Here is a 21,163-nt window from a genome sequence, read left to right as displayed (position 1 = left end):
AGAAAACAGAAGAAAAGTAAAACAGAGCAGAAACTTACCTCAGCCTACCTGGCGGCCCAGCTGGCGGCCCAGCCCACCAGGCGCTCTCCTGTCGCCTTCCTCCTCGCGCCAGTAGGCGAGGGCGCGTGCTCGAAGCGCGCAGCCACACGCCACGACCACCTCCTCCCTCCCTGCTTGCCTGGCTCCTCCTCGACACGTCTGGACAACGCCACGCGACCCCCAAAACCATCCGACTCTCCCTCTCTCTCCCCCGAATGCTCTCACCCTCCTCTGTTCTCCTCAACGAACGCGCCCGCTGCCGCCGAGGAGCACCACCACGGCCATCGCCTCTCCCTCGTCCCCTCGAGCAGCCCAGAAGCACCGCCGCGTCTTCCTCGTCCTCTCCATCGAGTCGCGCCACGCCAGAAGCTCTGCTTCATCTCAAACGCCGCCATTTTCCTCCTCGGCCGTCCGAGATAGCCGCTGCCCGTACGTCACCATCCGGCCTTCCCCGAGCCCGGTTCGACGCCTGCTGCAAACGCTGTGAGCTGCTGCTCCTCCTCCCCCTCTCCATTCTCGCCCTCGCACACCGCAGCCGCATCCCCGCTCGCACCCGAACTCCGGCCGCGGCCTTTGAGCTTGCCGCCGTCGATTTAGGTCGCCCCCAGTGAAGCTGATTGCACCACTAGCTGCGCGCGGATGCTAGCTTGCCGTAGCTCCAAGCCGCGCCGCAAAACACCGCCTGTAGTGTCGTCCCGAGCAACTCCAGCGTGCCACCGCCGTGCTTTTGGTCGCCGGCGTCAACTGCTGACGTGGCGCCGGATTAGTTAGCACTAATGACCCCGCTAAACACCCCTAGTACCACTGCCATGTGGGCCCTGTGCCTGTTTAGCTTAATTTAATTTTCTGTTTAGATTAGTTCATAACTCGGTGGGACCCACATGTCAACTTTGACCCTGCTCACATGGTCGTTGCCCTGGTCCCACGTGTCAGCCTCTGTAACCGGCACTGGGTCACTGACCAGTGGACCCCACTGGTCAGGATTGACCTGGACAGCGCCTGTTGACTTGCTGAGGTCAGCATGACGCAGTAATTGGTTTTCCTGCACTTATTCTTATTCAGGAAATTCAAAAATGCCCAAAACTTCTAAAAATCATAGAAATTCAACCGTAACTCCAAATGAAATAATTTATATATGTAAAATTATCAGGAAAATGCAATCTATCCATCTGTATAATTTTCATGCATGTCAAAGTAAGTTATACATGCTGTATAGGTGAAAACATGATAATGGCATTTTAAATGCTAAATATGGAGTTTGCATATGAACCCTTAGTTCATATGGACTTCATTTAAACTGTTGCTAGATGCATTAGTGTAAATCATAGCATATTGACATGTCATGATCATGCATCATATTGTGCATTGCATTGATTGTGTTCTTTCTGTGTTTGCCGGTGGTTGTTCCCCCCTCGGTAGACGTATGTTCCGACGCTCAGTTCGATGACACCGATGAAGAGCTATATCATCTTCAGAAGTGCCAGGCAAGCAAAACCCCCTTGTTCATTCCGATACAATCCTACTCTCTCGCTCCTACTCTATTTTACTTCATTAGGACAACAACGATTCAACTGTTACATGCTGCGGTAGTTGAACCCCTTTTCCTCTGCATGACCTATCATCGCCACAGTAAATAGATGAAACCCACTAGCATGAGTAGGAGTTGTTTGAGCCCTGATGTGCCTACTCATTCATGCTTGTTTGTCATGCCTGCTACTGCTTAGAGTTGAGTCAGGTCTGATTCATCGGGGATGAATTGGAATGGTGATGAACATGTCCTACTGTGTGTGAGCTAAGTGTGTGAACACGATTTGGTAAAGGTAGCGGTGAGAGGCCATGTAGGAGTACATGGTGGGTTGTCTCATTGAAACCGTCCTCAAGAACTGAGTTCTGTGTTTGTGATCCATGAATAGCTACTACCACACGTTGGGCCCTGAAATATGACCTCGCTCGACTTATTAACCGCCCCTGTCCTCTGTCCAGGAGTTGCAACTAGTTTCTGGTGTTTGTAGGATATGTGTTGGAGGCCATGCGTAGCGCTGACCCTAGGAGTGGGCTATGATGTGGTAGATAAACCGTGGCCCGGTGTACCGGGCGCCCGATTGGTGTCTCGGGAACCCTGCACACATCGTTTGGGGCTGTGAGCGAAACCCCAGCCGTATCTCCTCGCGGATGGCACCCGAATAGGCGATAAACCTGGACTAGAGAGTTGTGTGGTTAGTTAGGTCGTGGTCTACACCCACGTCGGCTTTCTCTTGAAGTTTGCCGAGCACATGTCGTGTGCAGCCGCTAAGTGGTGGAATCATGTGTGAAGGAGTACACCCCTGCAGGGTTATAACTGATCTATTCGAATAGCCGCGTCCATGGTAAAGGACCTCTGGGTTGCCTATAACAGTTCATAGACAAGTGAAAGTGGATACTCTAAAATGCGCAAGATAAGCGTGAGTGCTATGGATGGCGTTCTCGTAGGGAGACGGGAGCGGATCCATAGTGGTGTATTGATATGGTGAATATGTGGACTCGTGTGCGCCAACTCAAAAGAGTTACTTGCAGTCATAGTTTAGGTAAGCCACTGAGTCAAAGCTGCCTTGCTGCAGTTAAACTCCACCACCCCCTTTATTGATACCGATGCATATGTAGATAGTTCTGATGTAAGTCTTGCTGGGTACATTTGTACTCATGTTTGCCTATTTTATGTTTTGTAGAGAGACTTCAGTCTCACTAGTAGTTCCGCGTGGACTTCGACGTTTAGCTTGTTACCTCAGCTACGTTCTTGTGCCCTCGGCATGATCTGGTAGATAGTCAGGCTTCTCAGCCTTTTTCATTTGTAGATGTCTGTACTCAGACATGTTAAGCTTCCGCATGTGCTTTGACTTGTATGCTCTGAATGTTGGGTCATGAGACCCATTTTTGTAATACTTGGCTCGTCGGAGCCTAATGAATAAATACTCTGAGTCGTAGAGTCTTGTTGTGATGCCATGTTGTATTTGCACATATCGAGCATATTGTGTGTATGATTGAAATGCTTGGTATGTGTGGGATCCGACAATCTAGTTGTTTATTCTTGGTAGCCTCTCTTATGGGGAAATGTAGTCTAGTGCTTCCACTGAGCCTTGGTAGTCCGCTACAGCCCGGTTACCGGAGTCCTGTTAGCCCAGCACCACTGTTCCGGAACACTTAGGCTGGCCGGCATGTGATTCACTTCATTCCTATGTCTGTCCCTTCACGGAAATATCACGCGGTGACATCCGGAGTCCTGCTAGCCTGCTATAGCCCAGGTTCCCGGAGTCCTGTTAGCCTAGTTGCTACAGCCCGGATTCACACGCTGCTGACCGATATGCTCGATGTTGTTTCATGTATGCCTGTCCTCGTAAGTTAGTGCCACTTTGGGTTCACGACTAGTCATGTCGGCCCGAGTTCTTTGTCATATGGATGCTAGCGACACTATCATATACATTAGCCAAAAGGCACAAACCGTCCCGGGCCAGGTAAGGTGGCACCCGTGGGAATACTGTGCGTGAGGCCGCAAAGTGATATGATGTGTTACATGCTAGATTGGTGTGACTTAGGATCGGGGTCCTAACAGCTTTGGTATGAGAGCCTGACTGCCTGTAGGATTACCAAGCAAAACTAGTCGAAGTTGAGTCTAGAAATTCTTTGGTTATGTAAGGGAATTCATTGGGGAAGGGAACGTAAGGCTCTTTTTACTCCTTATACCTTATGCCCTTTTGATCTGAGTCAGCCTCTTCTTTTCTACGGGAATTAAGAACTAGGCTTCTCGTCTTTCTATCAGGATCACGTGTTACTAATCCGTAGACTTATAGGATTGTTGGTTTCAAGCCTCAGTTCAGTCTCTACTACTTTCGTATGTTAACTGTTGATCTCGAAACCTCGATATTGTGCTTCTGAGTGGTTATGCCACCATTTTTGCTGAATGTTCCAAATCTTTTTGAGCATTTACAGTCGTTATGCTGTCCGAGTCAACCCAGGTTTCTAAACAATCTGATGCTTCGTAAAATCCTTTCCCTTTGGTTTTGATGTTCCTTTAGGCCAGGTTAATCAGACTAATTGCTGAGTTGAGGTACTCTATTGCCTCGACATATATGTTGGAGTTATTATTATGACCCTAGGTGTCTTAGGGGATCATCTAGTAACCTAGCTCTGTTTTGTGTCCCAGTGTGATGATTCTGGCCATCATTCTTGAAAGCATCCCATGATGCCACTTAGTTAGTAGCATTCTATTCCTGGGTTCTTGAACCCGAGATTCACCCTACTTACTTCATGTCGATAGTGTTGCTAGTTCCTTTAGGATATTAGTAACCTTGCGACAGTCCTCGAGGTCCGCGGTATTTCCTTCTTCCAAATACCATGAACCATTAAGGCAGAAGTCCTTTGAACCAAAAGATCACAATCAGAGTACTCTTGAGGAGTTCTCCATTCATAATTGTGATTCTGCCAATTCCACCTTTCTGCATGGGTTATCTGGAAGAAACATGTTGAACTTGTTCGACATACCAATCTATGCATCCACAACTCAGAAAATCATATGTTCTTTTGGGTTGCCCCTCTTTGTTTTCTGGCCCTCGTCTATTAATTGATAGTCAAGAGTATGCGTGCTTCGTTCATCGATGCCTATTACTCTTGTGGTCTGTCAAGCCATTCTATTCCAGAATGACTAGGGGAAACAAACTCCAGTACCTCTTCCATATCCAGGATTGGGTCAAAGCAGTTGTATTCCACAGATCAAATGCCAATCCAGCTTTTGGTCTGTTCCACCTTGGAGTATTACCATCTTCTATATAAACAATATCATAGGAATTGCACACCATCCTAGGAACTCTTGATACGGTGATACTTCTCGCCCTCATTATTCATTTCTCAATTCCCGTGTTGTTTCAACCGGAATGCCGACAGGTGAACTATGATGCGTGAAATCAATACTCCTAGCAACCTTGTTGCTTGGTAGTCAAAGGACAATAGTCTCATTCTTAGCGTGTTGGTTATTGAATCATCACCCTAAGGTTGATCGTGCTACCTAGTCCTTATTTCCGGTGCACTTTTCGATCAATGAGTTAGGATTGTGTCAATCCCTTGCTCGTTTGATCATATCGTCTTGCCCTGAAAAGAAAGAATGTTCTCGAGCTTAGCAACATATCGGTGGTTCGTGATTTTCCGAATATCTTCTCGGAAGTATTACCAGGTTGTTCCCTGAACGTTATGTTGAGCTCGTGATCAAGTTGGTTTCTTGTAAACCACCCCTTCTCCAAGAATCCGTGTTGGATATCCCTAAGCTAGTTGGTTAAGCTAAAGAACAACTTGGAGGGTTGGAAGATAAAAGCTTTATCCGACTTAGTTTATTCCAAAGGGATATCCCTTTGTATATGTGTGTTGAAGAGAGATGATACCTTCATCGATTGATCTCCGTGATCAATTGCTCGATCTATTGTCTTGTCCAAACTTTGATTTGAGTGTGGGCTATTGTTAAATAAACTCAGAACCAATGATATTCATAATGTTGTCTTACTCTTGGTTGACCCCTCGAGCATGCACCATTATATCTTTTGGGTCTGACCAATACTACCGCCTTGTTCACATAGTTGTGGAATTCCACCTTCATGGGAATCTTGATGACTTGTTGTTGAGCCCATCAGCAGCATTTTATCTCGTCCATGATTCGTGTTGAACATTAAGCTAGTGTTGGAAACTTTTTGAAAGCATTTCTCCATGGTAGGTCATGAAGCATATGTTTGGATGAAAGAAGTGTAACGCCCACGATGCAGCTATATCTCCCACGTGTCGAGGCACGACTTAGAGGCATAACCGCATTATGGTATTGTCGCAAGAAGGGTTATCTTCACACAATCCCATGTAATGAACAAGAATGGGATACCGAGAGTTGGCTTACAATCGCCACTTCACACAATACATAAATTAATTCATACATCATCCAAAATCCACACATAGACCGACTACGGTCAAATCCAAATGAAAATAAGATAACCCCAAATGCTAGATCCTCGATCGTCCCAACTGGGCTCCACTACTGATCATCAGGAAAAGAAACATAGTAATGACCACGTTACTCGTCGAACTCCCACTTGAGCTCGGTTGCATCATCTGCACTGGCATCGTCGACACCTGCAACTGTTTTAGTAGAATCTGTGAGTCACGAGGACTCAGCAATCTCACACCCGCGAGATCAAGACTATTTAAGCTTATAGGAAAGGATGGTGTAATGAGGTGGAGCTGCAGCAGGCACTAAGCATATATGCTGGCTAACATACGCAAATAAGAGCGAGAAGAGAAGCAACGCAACGGTCGCGAAGCTAGAAATGATCAAGAAGTGATCCTGCAACTACTTATGTTCATTCATAACCCGAACCGTGTTCACTTCCCGGACTCCGCCGAGAAGAGACCATCACGGCTACACACACAGTTGATGTATTTTAAATGAATCAAGTGTTAAGTTCTCTACAACCGAACATTAACAAATTCCCATCTGCCACATAACCGCGGGCACGGCTTTCGAAAGATAATACCCTGCAGGGGTGTCCCAACTTAGCCCATTATAAGCTCTCACGGTCAATGAAGGATAAACCTTCTCCCGGGAAGACCCGATCAGTCTCGGAATCCCGGTTTACAAGACATTTCGGCAATGGTAAAACAAGACCAGCAAAGTCGTCCGATGCGCCGACAAATCCTGATAGGAGCTGCACATATCTCGTTCTCAGGGCACACCGGATAAGTCAAGCTACGAGTAAAACCAGGCCTCGAGTTTCCCCGAGGTGGCCCCGCAGGCTGCTCGGTTCGGACCAACACTCGAAGGAGCACTGGCCCGGGGGGGTTAAATAAAGATGACCCTCCGGCTCGCGAAAACCCAAGGGAAAAGGCTTAGGTGGCAAATGGTAAAACCAAGGTTGGGCCTTGCTGGAGGAGTTTTATTCAAGGCGAACTGTCAAGGGGGTCCCATAAATCACCCAACCGCGTAAGGAACGCAAACTCAAGGAACATAATACCGGTATGACGGAAACTAGGGCGGCAAGAGTGGAACAAAACACCAGGCATAAGGCCGAGCCTTCCACCCTTTACCAAATATATAGATGCATTAATTAAATAAGAGATATTGTGATATGCCAAAATTATCCATGTTCCAACATGGAACCAACTTCAACTTCACCTGCAACTAGCAACGCTATAAGAAGGGCTGAGCAAAAGCGGTAACTTAGCCAAACAACGGTTTGCTAGGAAAGGATGGTTAGGGCTTGACATGGCAATGTGGGAGGCATGATATAGCAAGTGGTAGGTAGCGCAGCATGGCAATAGAGCGAACAGCTAGCAAAGCAAAGATAGAAGTGATTTCGAGGGTATGGTCATCTTGCCTGCAAGGTTATCAGAGTTGTCGAAAGCTTCATCCTCGTAAGCGTACTCAACAGGTTCCTCATTCACAAACTCATCTCCCGGCTCTATCCACAGCAAGAACACAAGCAATGGAACCACAATCAATCACGGGAAAAGCAAAAGCAACATGATGCACTACATGCATGATATGCGAGACATGATATGCAATGTGTATGCGTGCTCCTAAAGAAAAAAGGATGAACAAGGCAGTAACTTGGCAAACCAAGTATGCCACTGGAAATATGAGATGATTTCGGTCGAAATCGATATAAAGATCACCGGAAACGGATGCACGGTTTGCAAATGGCAAGCAAAACAAGAATGACACGAATCTGTGATTAACAGCATGATAGCACTTAGAATGCATGAAGAAACTATGTTACAGCACTCCAACATAGCAACAAAGCACATGGAAGTAATCTACAGGAGATGCTTGAAAAAAGATGAACAATGAGCTACGGCTAGATCACAACATAATAGGTTCAAAAAAGCATGGCAAAAGTGCAAAAGATATCAGGTTCACAGACTTGTGAAATTACTGGACATGGCATACACAGCATCAGGTAGCAATTTTCAGAGCAAGCACAACACATGCTACAGGAACTTAATATAGCAAAACAAGGCACAACATGAATCTACTAAATGCACAGAACAAAAGTCCCGTACTGACCATGAGCCAAACAGGATCAGAAGATATGATGGCACCCATGTAAACATAGCAAGTTTCGGTAACAGGTTTCAGACTTAGCAGAAAACAGATCATGGCAGTAACAGTAATATGAAGGCATCTTTGTGAGCTTGATTCACTCATCACAAAGCAATTCATGACAAAACAAGCATACCTACAGCAAGATGGCATGTGTATGAAGCTATCCATGGCAAGAGAAAATTCATAGCATGTATGGATCAACTACAACAACCTTGGTAAAATTGAATATCATGTTAACATTCTGCCAGAAATATTTTATAGCAAAAGTAGAGAAAGATTGAGACATTCTAGGACACTCCATAAATGCAAACAGGGGCACGGATGGATAGAGCACAACTACGTCTACAAAACATCCTTACTGAACATACCCAAAATAAGCATGGATCTCACTATAGACATATGGATACATGGCAACAAAATAACAGCAGTAACAGAGAGCAAAATTCGGAGTCCCTGGAAACAGAAATATCACGAAGCCTAGTTTGCATGCTTGTGCTAGTCACCACATAGATCACAAAAATACATGGCATACACCTCTGTAAAGATGGCATGACATAGATCAAAATACCTGTAGAGCTCATGCCCATAAGATGCACACATCAAATGCAACAAAAATAACAAAACCTCAAGTTCTGATAAGTCACAGCAGTTAACAGCATATAGCACTCTTGCACCCGAGCTTTGGGCATCAAGATGGACTCAAATGAACATGGCACAATGAAACAAAATGAAGAGCATCTCGAGGCGAACATTTCTATATATCATGCACGCAAAACGGTGCCGTATGTAATGAGATATGATGTGATGAACATGAGCACATAATGTGAAAATACTTCAGGACTTGGAGGAAAAATCGGGGTCAACCTCTCTTTGGATCTGGCACGCGAACCGAGGCGGCGACGGATCTCGCCGGATCTCCGCCGGAGAAGTGGCCGGCGGAGAGGGAGGAGACCGGAGTAGGCGGCGAGGCGCGGCGTCGGGGCACGCCGGCGCGCGGGTCCCGGCGACCGGGGCGGCGAGGCACGGCACGGGCGAGGTGGCGGCGGTCAGCGGCGGATGGCGGACGCGGCCGCGGAGGAGCGGAGACTGCGGGCGGCGGCGGGAGCCACGCGGGGCGCGGGAGGCGCGCTGGCTCGGGCGCGCTGGCAGGGAGGGCCCGATCCGGGTCCCGGCGGGCCTGCGGCGGCGGGGAGCGGGCAGGGCGACGTGGCGCGTGCCCGTTGGCTCGGGGCGGCGGCGGCGTTTCGTCCGGCTCGGGTGGACGTGTCCGGCGGCGCGAGGGAAGGGGAGACTAGGGTTTGGACCCGGAATTTCGGAGGGGAGGTGTATTTATAGGTAGAGGGAGCTAGGAGACTCCAAATGGAGTGCGGTTTTCGCCCACACGATCATGATCGAACGACCTAGAGCATGGAAGTGACTTAGATGGGTTATTGGGCTGTTAGGAGGGAGGTTTTGCTACAACACACAAAAGGACTTTGCGGTTACCCAGTTAACCGTTGGAGTATCAAACGACCTCCAAATGGAACGAAACTTGACAGGTGGTCTACCGGTGGTGTACCTAGGCCACTTGACAAACCTCGGTCCATTCCGAGAACGTTTAACACCCGCTCACGATAAGAGACAAGAGGGGTGCGCCGGTGCATGTGGGAGTGCCGAATTGCAAAATGGACAACGGGGAAAATGCTCGGATGCATAAGACGAACACGTATGCAAATGAGATGCGCGTGATGACATGATATGAGATGCATGACGTGAACAAAATGCAAAACAAAAAGCAAAACCCGACCACGAAGGGAATATCATAACACATAGCGGAAAATGGCAAGAGTTGGAGTTACAAATATGGAAAGTTACATCCGGGGTGTTACAAGAAGTGACTTCCTCTAATTCATGAGCACTTGATGCAAGTTGCCGCCGTGAATTCGAGAAAGCTTGTTTCTCCTTCCTCTGGAATAATCCCAAGTTAGTCACGCATATGTGCGAAGTACTCTATGGTTTGATAGGTTAGTGGCCTCCACTCCATATGTGTTTCCTAGCACACCAAGCCACTGACTGATTTGTTCTAGGAAAAGAAGTTAAGTGCTAATCCATGGTAATGCACAAGACTTCGATATCCTCAATGATGGTTCCCCACCTGTACTCGGTAGTGTTTTATTGCAAGACTACTATGTGGTCATGCTTGTCTTGGACAACGTGTTCACATGTATGTAGCAGAACCATCTCATGTTTTGGAGCTTACTACCATAGTTCATTTCCTGAGAATCTCGCAACATCGTCTTGTCGATTGGTGTTGCAAACTTTCTTTTCCAGACATGATGTCTGAAATATCCTGTTACCAACCAGATCTGAATCTCAGGCAGATATGACGGTTGGAAAATGCCCAACAATTGCATTGTATTCCCAGCTTGCACCCGCCTCTGTGCTATTTCACTACGGTCTGCCTTCTCAGTATTTGTCATCTAGGATCATCTTCAAAAGTGGACTTACCTGGGCCCTATCCTTCCTCGATGATAAGCAGAAATCATCCATCGTGTTGTCTTCAACAAGGTAGTCCACATCATCCATTCTAGTCTGGGTATGCCACCCCTTCTTACTCCGCCAAACGATTGTTGTGATTTTCCTTAGGCTGGTAAAAAGAGTTTCAATGATCTCTGAATCAAAAGTATTTCTTTTTGCCACTTAAGAGAATATTTCCACAAGTCACCTTCCCTAAGGTGCCATTATGGAATCATGGCAGATAACTCCTCGTTATCTTGAAACCATGCACCATCTTGTTCAGTGTGGAATTGTGCTTATCAACTTGAATCTTCATTCTCTGTTTCACTCCATCCCTTTGGATGTTTGCTTCGTGTCTCAGCTCGAGAGATGTTTAATCGTCTCGCTCCATGAGTTGATCCTGAGTGCTCGACCTTCGAGGAGATCGATTCCTGTAGAGTTTCTTCTGTCGTCATCGTGTTGGGTAAAGATCTCGAAAGCAAAGACGTCAAGATCAATTTGAAGCAATGAATCAACATCTTCGAGAAGGGAAAATGGATCATGAAGATTGTGATAGTTTTGTGACCCCCTTTTCCTCTTACCTCATATCTTGAATCTCGGGACGAGATTCTTGTTTAGTGGCGGTGAGTTGTCACATCCCTAGTTCCGGTATGACCTAGACTAGCTGGTCATGTGTGCATCATGTTTAAAATTCAATAAATTGAATTGGGGATATGTGAAAGCCCCAGAAATCAATTTGAAAATGATCAAGATAAAAATTGCATCAAATAGGTCCAAGAGAATGTTCATGTTTCTCTCTGAAAATATTGGCCAGAGATAAAATTCAAGTCAATATTTTTAGGAGCTCAGAAATAATTATTTTGGGCATTTGAGCCAACCCAATAATTATTTGTATTGGATCTATATTTATTATATATTAAATATAAGTTCAATAATTCTGAAAATTGTTGTGTGGCTTTGGATAAGACCACTTAGCTCACACAATTATTTTCATGAAGTTTCAAATTGATTTGGTATTTAGATCAAATCAAAACAAATAGCAGAAAAATAGAAAACAGAAGAAAAGTAAAACACAGCAGAAACTTACCTCAGCCTACCTGGCGGCGCACCCCACCACGCGCTCTCCTGTCGCCTTCCTCCTCGTGCTAGTAGGCGAGGGCGCGTGCCCGACGCGTGCAGCCACACGCCGCAGCCACTTCCTCCCTCCCTGCCTGCCTGGCTCCTCCTCGACCCGTCTGGACGGTGCCACGCGACCGCCAGAGTCGTCCGGCTCTCCCTCCCTCTCCCCCAAACGCTCTCCCCCTCCTATGTTCTCCTCACCGAAAGCGCCCGCCACCGCCGACGAGCACCACCGCGGCCATCGCCTCTCCCTCATCCCCTCGAGCAGCCCAGAAGCACCGCCGCGTCTTCCTCGTCCTCTCCATCGAGTCGCGCGGCGCCAGTAGCTCTGCTTCATCTCCAACACCGCCGTTTTCCTCCTCGGTCGTCCGAGATCGCCGCCGCCCGTACGTCGTCGTCCGGCCTTCCCCGAGCCCGGTTCGACGCCTGCTGCAACCGCTGTGAGCTGCTGCTGCTCCTCCTCCTCCCCCTCTCCATTCTCGCCCTCGCACACCGCAGCCGCATCCCCGCTCGCACCCGAACTCCGGCCGCCGCCTTTGAGCTCGCCGCCGTTGATTTAGGGTGCCCCCCCGGTGAAGCTGATTGCACCACTAGCTGCGCGCGGACGCCAGCTCGCCGTAGCTCCAAACCGCACCACAAAATACCGGATGTAGTGCCGTCCCAAGCAACTCCGGCGTGCCACCGCCGTGCTTTTGGTCGCCGGCGTCAACTGCTGACGTGGCGCCGGATTAGTTAGCACTAATGAGCCCGCTAAACACCCCTAGTGCCACTGCGATGTGGGCCCTGTGTCGGTTTAGATTAATTTAATTTTCTTTTTAGATTAGTTCTTAACTCGGTGGGACCCACGTGTCAACTTTGACCCTGCTGACGTGGTCGTTGACCTGGTCCCACGTGTCAGCCTCTGTAACCGGCACTGGGTCACTTACCAGTGGACCCCACTGGTCAGGTTTGACCTGGACGGCGCCTGTTGACCTTCTGAGGTCAGCATGACGCAATGCTGATGCAGTAATAGGTTTTCCTGGACTTATTCTTATTCAGGAAATTCAGAAATGCCCAAAACTTCTAAAAATCATAGAAATTCAACCGTAACTCCAAATGAAATAATTTATATATGTAAAATTATTAGAAAAATGCAATCTATCCATCTGTATCATTTTCATGCATGTCAAACTAAGTTATACATGCTGTATAGGTGATAACATGATAATGGCATTTTAAATGCTAAATATGGAGTTTGCATATGAACCCTTAGTTCATATGGACTTCATTTAAACTGTTGCTAGATGCATTAGTGTAAATCACATCATATTGACATGTCATGATCATGCATCATATTGTGCATTCCATTGATTGTGTTCTTTCTGTGTTTGCCGGTGGTTGTTCCCCCCTCGGTAGACGTATCACCCGATGATGAGTTCGATGACACCGATGAAGAGCTATATCATCTTCAGAAGTGCCAGGCAAGCAAAACCCCCTTGTTCATTCCGATACAATCCCACTCTCTCGCTCCTGCTCTTTTACTGCATTAGGACAACAACAATTCAACTGTTACATGCTGCGGTAGTTGAACCCTTTTTCCTCTGCATGACCTATCATTGCCATAGTAAATAGATGAAACCCACTAGCATGAGTAGGAGTTGTTTGAGCCCTGATGTGCCTACTCATTCATGCTGGTTTGTCATGTCTGCTACTGCTTAGAGTTGAGTCAGGTCCGATTCATCGGGGATGAATTGGAATGGTGATGAACATGTCCTACTGTGTGTGAACTAAGTGTGTGAACACGTTTTGGCAAAGGTAGTGGTGAGAGGCCATGTAGGAGTACATGGTGGGTTGTCTCACTGAAATCGTCCTCAGGAACTGAGTTCTGTGTTTGTGATCCATGAACAGCTACTACCACACGTTGGGCCCTGAAATATGACCCCGCTCGACTTATTAACCGCCCCTGTCCTATGTCCAGGAGTTGCAACTAGTTTCTGGTGTTTGTTGGATATGTGTTGGATGCCGTGCGTAGCGCTGACCCTAGGGGTGGGCTATGATGCGGTAGATACACCGTGGCCCGGTGTACCTGTTGGAAATATGCCCTAGAGGCAATAATAAATTGGTTATTATTATATTTCCTTGTTCATGATAATCGTTTATTATCCATGCTAGAATTGTATTGATAGGAAACTCAGATACATGTGTGGATACATAGACAACACCATGCCCCTAGTAAGCCTCTAGTTGACTAGCTCGTTGATCAATAGATGGTTACGGTTTCCTGACCATGGACATTGGATGTCGTTGATAACGGGATCGCATCATTAGGAGAATGATGTGATGGACAAGACCCAATCCTAAGCCTAGCACAAGATCGTGTAGTTCGTTTGCTAAGTGCTTTTCTAATGTCAAGTATCATTTCCTTAGACCATGACATTGTGCAACTCCCGGATACCGTAGGAATGCTTTGGGTGTACCTAACATCACAACGTAACTGGGTGGCTATAAAGGTGCACTACAGGTATCTCCGAAAGTGTCTGTTGGGTTGGCACGAATCGAGACTGGGATTTGTCACTCCGTGTAAACGGAGAGGTATCTCTGGGCCCACTCGGTAGGACATCATCATAATGTGCACAATGTGACCAAGGAGTTGATCACGGGATGATGTCTTACTGAACGAGTAAAGAGACTTGCCGGTAACGAGATTGAACAAGGTATCGGGATACCGACGATCGAATCTCGCGCAAGTAACATACTGATAACAAATGGAATTTTATACGGGATTGATTGAATCCCCGACATCGTGGTTCATCCGATGAGATCATCGTGGAACATGTGGGAGCCAACATGGGTATCCAGATCCCGCTGTTGGTTATTGGCCAGAGAACGTCTCGGTCATGTCTGCATGGTTCCCGAACACGTAGGGTCTATACACTTCAGGTTCGATGACGCTAGGGTTATAGGGAATAGATATACGTGGTTACCGAATGTTTTTCGGAGTCCCGGATGAGATCCCGGACGTCACGAGGAGTTCCGGAATGGTCCGGAGGTAAAGATTTATATATGGGAAGTAATGTTTTGGTCACCGGAAAGGTTTCGGGTGCTATCGGTAACGTACCGGGACCACCGGGAGGGTCCCGGAGGTCCACCAGGTGGGGCCACCGGCCCCAGAGGGCTGCGTGGGCCAAGTGTGGGAAGGGACCAGCCCCTAGGTGGGCTGGTGCACCTCCCACAAGGGGCCCAGGGCGCAAGAAGGGGGGAAGGGGGAAACCCTAGGCTCAGATGGGCCTAAGGCCCACCTAGTGGTGCGCCCCCCTCTCTCCCCCCTTGGCCGCCCCCCTAGATGGATCTAGGGCTGGCCGCACCCTTTGAGGGGAAACACTAGATGGGGGTGCAGCCCCTCCCCCTCCCCTATATATAGTGGGGGTTTTGGGGCTGCCATGGACATGAGAACATCTCTCCTTTGGCGCAGCCCTACCCCTCTCCCTCCTCGTCTCTCGCAGTGCTTGGCGAAGCCCTGCTGGAGTGCCACGCTCCTCCATCACCACCATGCTGTTGTGCTGCTGCTGGACGGAGTCTTCCCCAACCTCTCCCTCTCTCCTTGCTGGATCAAGGCTTGGGAGACGTCACCGGGCTGCACGTGTGTTGAACGCGGAGGCGCCGTGGTTCGGCGCTTAGATCGGAATCAACCGCGATCTGAATCGCTACGAGTATGACTCCATCATCCGCGTTCTTGCAACGCTTCCGCATCGTGATCTACAATGGTATGTAGATGCACTCCCCTTCCCCTCGTTGCTAGATTACTCCATAGATTGATCTTGGTGATGCGTAGAAAATTTTGAATTTCTGCTACGTTACCCAACAGTGGCATCATGAGCTAGGTCTATGCGTAGTTTCTATGCACGAGTAGAACACAAAGTAGTTGTGGGAGTCGATTTTGTCAATTTACTTGTCGTTACTAGTCTTATCTTGATTCGGCGGCATCGTGGGATGAAGCGGCCCGGACCGACCTTACACGTACACTTCCGTGAGACGGGTTCCACCGACTGACATGCACTAGTTGCATAAGGTGGCTAGTGGGTGTCTGTCTCTCCCACTTTAGTCGGATTGGATTCGATGAAAAGGGTCCTTATGAAGGGTAAATAGAAATTGGCATATCACGTTGTGGCTTTTGCGTAGGTAAAAAATGTTCTTGCTAGAATCCCATAGCAGCCACGTAAAACATGCAACAACAATTAGAGGACGTCTAACTTGTTTTTGCAGGGTATGCTATGTGATGTGATATGGCCAAAAGGATGTGATGAATGATATATGTGATGTATGAGATTGATCATGTTCTTGTAATAGGAATCATGACTTGCATGTCGATGAGTATGACAACCGGCAGGAGCCTTAGGAGTTGGCTTAATTTATTGTATGACCTGCGTGTCAATGAATAACGCCATGTAATTACTTTACTTTATTGCTAACCGTTAGCCATAGTAGTAAAAGTAATAGTTGGCGAGACAACTTCACGAAGACACGATGATGGAGATCATGATGATGGAGATCATGGTGTCATGCCGGTGAGGAAGGTGATCATGCCGCGCCTCGAAGATGGAGATCAAAAGGCGCAAGATTATATTGGCCATATCACGTCACTTTATGATTTGCATGTGATGTTTATCATGTTTACATCTTATTTGCTTAGAACGACGGTAGCATAAGTAAGATGATCCCTCACTAAAATTTCAAGAGACGTGTTCCCCCTAACTGTGCACCGTTGCGAAGGTTCGTTGTTTCGAAGCACCACGTGATGATCGGGTGTGATAGATTCTAACGTTTGAATACAACGGGTGTTGACGAGCCTAGCATGTACAGACATGGCCTCGGAACACATGCGGAACACTTAGGTTGACTTGACGAGCCTAGCATGTACAGACATGGCCTCGGAACACAAGAGACCGAAAGGTCGAACATGAGTCGTATAGTAGATGCGATTAACATGGAGATGTTCATCGATGATGACTAGTCCGTCTCACGTGATGATCGGACACGGCGTAGTTTGACTCGGATCATGTATCACTTAGATGACTAGAGGGATGTCTATCTGAGTGGGAGTTCATTAAATAATCAGATGAACTTAATTATCATGAACATAGTCGAAAGGTCTTTGCAAATTATGTCATAGCTTACGCTTTAGTTCTACTGTTTAGATATGTTCCTAGAGAAAATTTAGTTGAAAGTTGGTAGTAGCAATTATGCGGACTGGGTCCGTAAACTGAGGGTTGTCCTCATTGCTGCACAGAAGGCTTATGTCCTTAATGCACCGCTCGGTGTGCTGAACCTCAGCGTCGTCTGTAGATGTTGCGAAACATCTGACATACACGTTTTGATGACTACGTGATAGTTTAGTGCGTAATGCTAACGGTTTAGAATTGTGGCACCAAAGACGTTTTTGAAATGTCGCAGAACATGTGAGATGTTCCGAAGACTGAAATTGGGATTTCAGACTAATGCCCACGTCAAGAGGTATGAGACCTCTGACAAGTTTCTTAAGCCTGCAAACTAAGGGAGAAAAGCTCAATCGTTGAGCATGTGCTCAGATTGTCTGAGTACTACAATCACTTGAATCGAGTGGGAGTTAATCTTCTAGATGAGATAGTGATGGTTCTCCATAGTCACTGCCACCAAGCTATTAGAGCTTCGTGATGAACTATAAAATATTAGGGATAGATATGATGATCCTTGAGGTGTTCGCGATGTTTGACACCACGAAAGTAGAAATCAAATAGGAGCATCAATTGTTGATGGTTAGTAAAACCACTAGTTTCTAGTAGGGCAAGGGCAAAAGGGATACTTCATGAAACAGCAAATCATTTGCTGCTCTAGTAAAGAATCCCAAGGTTGAACCCAAACCCGAGACTAAGTGCTTCTGTAATGAGGGGAACGGTCACTGAAGCAGAACTACCCTAGATACTTGGTAGATGAGAAGGCAGGCAAGGTCGACAGAAGTATATTGGATATACATTATATGAATGTGTACTTTACTAGTACTCCTAGCAGCACCAGGGTATTAGATACTGGTTCGGCTGCTAACTGTTAGTAACTCGAAATAAAAGCTGCGGAATAAACGGAGACTAGCTAAAGGTGAGATGACGATATGTGTTGAAAGTGTTTCCAAGGTTGATGTGATCAAGCATCGCATGCTCCCTCTACCATCGAGATTGGTGTTAAACCTAAATAATTGTTATTTGGTGTTTGCGTTGAGCATAAACATGATTGGATTATGTTTATTGCAATACGGTTATTCATTTAAGGAGAATAATGGTTACTCTGTTTATTTGAATAATACCTTCAATGGTCTTGCACCTAAAATGAATCTCGATCGCAGTGATACACATGTTCGTGCCAAAAGATATAAAATAGTAATGATAGTACCACATACTTGTGGCACTGCCATTTGAGTCGTATTGGTATAGAACGCATGAAGAAGCTCCATGTAGATGGATCTTTGGACTCACTCGTTTTTGAAAAGATTGAGACATGCGAATCATGTCTATTGGTATGAAGAAACTCCATGCAGATGGATCGTTTGGACTCACTTGATTTTGAATCACTTGAGACATGCAAATCATACCACATGGGCAAGATGACTGAAAGGCCTCGTTTTCAGATGGAACAAGAGAGCAACTTGTTGGAAGTAATACATTTGATGTGTGCATTCCAATGAGTGCTGAGGCACGCAGTGGACATCGATATGTTCTTACTTCACAGATGATTTGAGTAGATGCTGAGAATATTTACTTGATGAAACACAAGTCTGAATTATTGAAAGGTTCAAGTAATTTCAGAGTGAAGTTGAAGATCGTCATGACAAGAGGATAAAATGTCTATGATATGATCATAGAGATATCTGAGTTACGAGTTTGGCACACAATTAAGACATTGTGGAAAGTGTTTCACAATTAATACTGCCTAGAACACCACAGTGTGATGGCGTGTCCGAACATCATAACTGCACCCTATGGGATATGGTGCATACCATGATGTCTCTTATCGAATTACCACTATCGTTTATGGGTTAGGCATTAGAGACAACCGCATTCACTTTAAATAGGGCACCACGCAATTCCGTTGAGACGACACCGTTTAGAGAAACCTAAGTTGTCGTTTCTTAAAAGTTTGGGGCTGCGATGCTTATGTAAAAAAGTTTTAGGCTGATAAGATCGAACCCAAAAAGATAAATGCATCTTCATAGAATACCCAAAACAGTTGGGTATACCTCCTATTTTAGATTTGGAAGCAAAAGTAATTGCTTCTAGAAACGGGTCCTTTCTCGAGGAAAAGTTTCTCTCGAAAGAATTGAGTGCGAGGATGGTGGAGACTTGATGAGGTTATTGAACCATAACTTCAACTAGTGTGTAGCAAGGCACAGGAAGTTGTTCCTGTGGCACCTACACCAATTGAAGTGGAAGCTTATGATAGTGATCATGAAACTTCGGATCAAGTCACTACCAAACCTCGTAGGACGACGAGGATGCGTACTACTTCAGAGTAATGCGTGATCCTGTCTTGGAAGTCATGTTGCTAGACAACAATGAACCTACGAGCTATGGAGAAGCGATGGTGGGCCCATATTCCGACAAATGGTTAGAAGGCACGAAATCCGAGATAGAATCCATGTATCAGAACAAAGCATGGACTTTGGTGAACTTGCCCGATGATCGGCAAGCCATCGAGATAAATGGATCTTTAAGAAGAAGACGGACGTGGACGGTAAGGTTACCGTCTATGAAGCTCGACTTGTGGCAAAGAGTATTTTCACAAGTTCAAGGAGTTGACTACGATGAGATTTTCTCATCCGTAGAGATGCTTAAGTCCGTCGGAATCATATTAGCATTAGCTGTATTTATGAAATCTGGCAGATGGATGTCAAAACAAGTTTCCTTCCAATTTTCGTAAGGAAAGGTTGTATGTGATACAATTAGAAAGGTTTTGTCGATCCTAAGGATGCTGGAAGGTACGCTAGCTCCAGCGATCCTTCCATGGATTAGAGCAAGCATCTCGGAGTCAGAATATACGCTTTGATGGCGTGATCAAAGTTTTTGGGTTTATACAAAGTTTGTTAGAAACTTGTATTTACAATAAAGTGAGTGGGAGCGCTACAACATTTATGATAAGTATATGTGAATGACATATTGTTGATCCGAAATGATGTAGAATTTCTGGAAAGCATAAAGGGTTGTTTGAAAGGAGTTTTTCAAAGGAAGACCTGGATAAAGCTGCTTACATATTGGGCATCAAGATCTATAGAGATAGATCAAGACGCCTGATGATACTTTCAAAGAACGCACACCTTGACATGATTTTGAAAGAGTTCAAAATAGATCAGCAAAGAAGGAGTTCTTGTCTGTGTTACAAGGTGTGAGTATTGAGTAAGACTCAGGACCTGACCACAACAGAAGAGAGAGAAAGCACGAAGGTCGTCCCCTATGCTTTAGACGTAGGCTCTACAGTATGCTATGCTGTGTACCGCACATGAAGTGTGCCTTGCCATGAGTTGGTCAAGGGGTACAATAGTGATCCGGGAATGGATCACATGATAGCAGTCGAACTTATCCTTAGTATCGATTGGACTAAGGAATTTTCTCGATTATGGAGGTGAAAAGGAGTTCGTCGTAAAGGGTTACGTCGATGCGAACTTTGACACTAATCCGGATGACTCTGAGTAGTAAACCGGATTCGTATAGTAGAGCAGTTATTTGAAATGGCTCCAAGTAGCGCGTGGTAGCATCCATAAGATGACACAGATATTCGTAAAGCACACACAGATCTGAAAGGTTCAGACCCGTTGACTAATAACCTCTCTCACAAGCATAACATGATCAAACCAGAACTCATTGGGTGTTAATCACATAGTGATGTGAACTAGATTATTGACTCTAGTAAACTCTTTGGATGTTGGTCACATGGTGATGTGACCTGTGAGTGTTAATCACATGGTGATGTGAACTAGATTATTGACTCTAGTGCAAGTGGGAGACTGTTGGAAATATGTCCTAGAGGCAATAATAAATTGGTTATTATTATATTTCCTTGTTCATGATAATCGTTTATTATCCATGCTAGAATTGTATTGATAGGAAACTCAGATACATGTGTGGATACGTAGACAACACCATGTCCCTAGTAAGCCTCTAGTTGACTAGCTCATTGATCAATAGATGGTTACGGTTTCCTGACCATGGAGATTGGATGTCATTGATAATGGGATCACATCATTAGGAGAATGATGTGATGGACAAGACCCAATCCTAAGCCTAGCACAAGATCGTGTAGTTCATTTGCTAAGAGCTTTTCTAATGTCAAGTATCATTCCCTGAGACCATGAGATTGTGCAACTCCCGGATACCGTAGGAATGCTTTGGGTGTACCAAACGT

Source organism: Aegilops tauschii, chromosome 6 (assembly GCF_002575655.3).
Source record: "Aegilops tauschii subsp. strangulata cultivar AL8/78 chromosome 6, Aet v6.0, whole genome shotgun sequence".
NCBI lineage: Eukaryota > Viridiplantae > Streptophyta > Magnoliopsida > Poales > Poaceae > Aegilops > Aegilops tauschii.
This window is presented reverse-complemented; position numbering follows the sequence as displayed.